Source organism: Rhagoletis zephyria, unplaced genomic scaffold (genome assembly GCF_001687245.7).
Source record: "Rhagoletis zephyria isolate East Lansing unplaced genomic scaffold, Rhagoletis_zephyria_1.1 Rzeph_scaffold_01671, whole genome shotgun sequence".
NCBI lineage: Eukaryota > Metazoa > Arthropoda > Insecta > Diptera > Tephritidae > Rhagoletis > Rhagoletis zephyria.
In genome coordinates, this window is record NW_016158755.1 from 44,217 (window position 1) to 47,336 (window position 3,120).

At 35.0% G+C, this 3,120-nt stretch overlaps 1 long non-coding RNA gene across 1 annotated transcript in view; it reads left to right on the forward strand.

Annotated features, from left to right (window-relative positions):
- The first annotated feature begins 188 nt into the window (after nucleotides 1–188).
- LOC108364786 (uncharacterized) overlaps nucleotides 189–3,120 on the forward strand; it is a 19,117-nt gene continuing 16,185 nt past the window's right edge. Inside the window, exon 1 of the long non-coding RNA XR_001847819.1 lies at nucleotides 189–632. This is a non-coding gene — a long non-coding RNA (uncharacterized LOC108364786). The remainder of the gene's footprint in view (nucleotides 633–3,120) is intronic.

Here is a 3,120-nt window from a genome sequence, read left to right on the forward strand (position 1 = left end):
TCATGATTATAAAAGCTGGGATATATACCTATATGACCCCAGTTTCGGAGGATATTTCTGATCATTCTTCTTCTTCTTTTTTGGCGCTGTAACCGCCTAAGCGATTTTGGCCGAGTTCAGCAAAGCACGCCAGTCGTTTCTCCTCTGTGCCAACTAGTGACCTGCGTAAAGCCCAGAATTGATTCAACAGAAAACTTATGGAATTGTTTGAAAATGCCACTGTTCAATTGGGAAGATTCGCCCAATCGCATGCAAGACCTTGGTCATGGCGTTGTGGAAAACCGGTGCGCGTTCTCAGTAGATTTCATCTAAAACCTGTGCGAAAGTATCCCGAGAGGACCATAAAAGCTAAAATATTCAAATTGGTTATGGCCAATTTATTAAAAAGTCAAGCAAATGGTAAAATTTTCTGTCAGTTGCAAAACTGGAACAATCTAGTTGCTACGTTTTTTTGCAATGTTCTTCTTTATCTGCTTGTATTAATTATTGTTTTTTATGGCCTTCTGATGAAATAAACATTGGAAATGTGAATTCCGAAACTAGATTACAAAAAAGTCTTCATATATTGCGAATATATCGCAAGAAAATTCACATTATGTATTACTCTTCCGGTTTTGCTCCTCAGTGTATATGTATAAATGATGCAAGCGTGCTTCGCGTAACTACATCCATTCGTACATATGTACGTATAGATATATTTATGATGAAGCAAACGGGCTTCGTTGGGCATATGTACATATGTACTTATGGACAGCAATGTTTTCATGTATGTACATATGTTTGAATGGTTGTATATCGTCGTTTAAAGTACAAAACCGCGTATCGTCATTCTGCAAAACCGCGTAACTGACATTGGCAGCCAAAAATTGGATTTGCTCGCACAAGCTCTTGGCTCAATCCTTGTCCATTCGTCCTGAAATATACTAGCGAGAAATGCGATTTCTTTATAAAAAAGAGAACCATTTTGAAATATGAGTGTTTTTACTCTCTAAAAAATAATTTATGCAACCTCACATACGCGGTTTTGCATTTTGTTGATACGCGGTTTTGTACTTTAAATGACGATATATACCCTGCAAAAATTTGAGGACCAGGTGGTCCATTGGGCCGTGGTTTTAAAGTATGTGCAAAAGGACCAGGTTGCATACCAGTAACTTGTTATGCTAACCTGGACCACTTCAAACGTAAAAAACTGATAAATGTGTTGAACACCACATCTTCGCGGCCGATCGGCAATACGATTCGGTTGCCGAGTGTGCCATAGTCCAAAAGGAGTAGGTGCCTAGGTGGTCCCATGTTATGCAGTGGTGGACCAGGACTTGTCCCATGTTATGCAGCGTTGGACCAGAGGTGGTCATGTCCAATGACATCGCATTGTTAATGTTACCATATTTTCTCCATATATTTGGAACATTTTGGTTACTAGTGTTGGTTACAAGGTATCGTGGTCCCGTACTAGTATTTAACCTAGTCCTACTTTTTGCAGGGTATTTTTATGTATGTACGTATGTTTATGTACATTAGGGCGGGTCGAAAATCTAATTTTTCTCAAATCCCTTGGTAATAGTGAAAATATATTGTATCATGAAGTGAACAAGAAGCCTGCAAAATATTAGTCTTTTATTTTAATTGTAAGAGCCCGCGCATCGACCGCCAAGTGACCCACAGCACACTAGTCGAATAAGACCAATTCTTGTTAAAAATTCTGGGGTCAGCAAAAGATTTGGTGCATATTTTTAGATAATGAATCCGTTAACGCAAAAGATAAAGTCAAATATCATTTCTCGCAGCCCTTTAGCTTATCGTCAATCTCAAAGTTATCTTTTTTCAATAAGTTTTTAATTGTTCTCTTTATAATTGCACTGGTCTATAGTCGAACGATGTAAAGAACATCATTAATATTGCTGGCGTGCATTTAGGTCGCTGGTTCCAAATATTCTAATCCTTTTTTTTAATATTAGCTATAGTTTGCGAAATTTTGCAAATTTAGAAACAATTTCGGTAGCTCTAATAGAAAAGCCATTATTTTCCATCATCGTGGAAAAATTTTGTTTATGCAAATGAGTATGAAAATACTGAACAGGCTCAACTTCTAGAAACACTAATTAGTTTACTTATGTTTATGCATATAATATAAAAATTGTGAATATAGGAAAATAACAAACATTTTTTTTTACATTTTTTTTATTTTAAAATAATTTGTTTATAATCTGAATGATTTTCATCATATTATTATCATAAATCAGTAACAGTAAGGCTCGCCTTCAATTTGGTAATTATTACGTACCGATCGAGTAACATTTACCAAAGTTATATCGAAAAACTTAAGCGGATCTCAAGTTTTTTTCTAAAAAAATGTCTCTTCAATTGTATAAATAACCTTTAAATGAAAGAACCGGATTGCAGAAAAGTGTGCCAGGGAGAGACTTTTTTCGTTCAAGCTCAATGCAAAGCGATATTGTCCAATTGAAGAGTCCTCAAAAGGATTTCCCAGGATATGTTAAAGACTATTGCATTTATCTACAGTCACTTTCTCATATAATGGAGTTAACTAAAATATTTTTGTATATCTAAACACTTATTGCACCTCCCCCACTTTCAAATAACGGCAAATTTAGAAACCGCGAAAAATATGCTTCTTCGGTGACTAATGAAACCATTCCGCACCAATTTTCAAGACAACATAAATGGACTTAAAGTGGGCGTTTCTCACCCTAATTGTATTATGTTAATGTTTATAAATACTTATATGCTTGAAACTACTATTAACTTATCAAACGATTCCTAAACATTGACAATACATGTTTGACTTCATTCACCACGATCTTGAAAACTGACCAAATCGGCGAGACCAAGCCCATGGTCCTTTTAATATTATATAAACATCCGAAAACATTAAAACGTTTGAAATAAATCGCGTCTCACTTTTTTGTATTTTTCACTTGGTTGCTGAAGTAATGAAGAAATGAAAATTCATAAGGGAAAATTATAGTTTTATCTAAATATCTTAAAAACTTGGAGTCTTGTTGAAAAATGACAAATGAACGTGAGGTACTAAATTTAATAGCCCTTAATTTGATATATCGTCCTGTTTATAACAATTGACGCATTCCATAGATA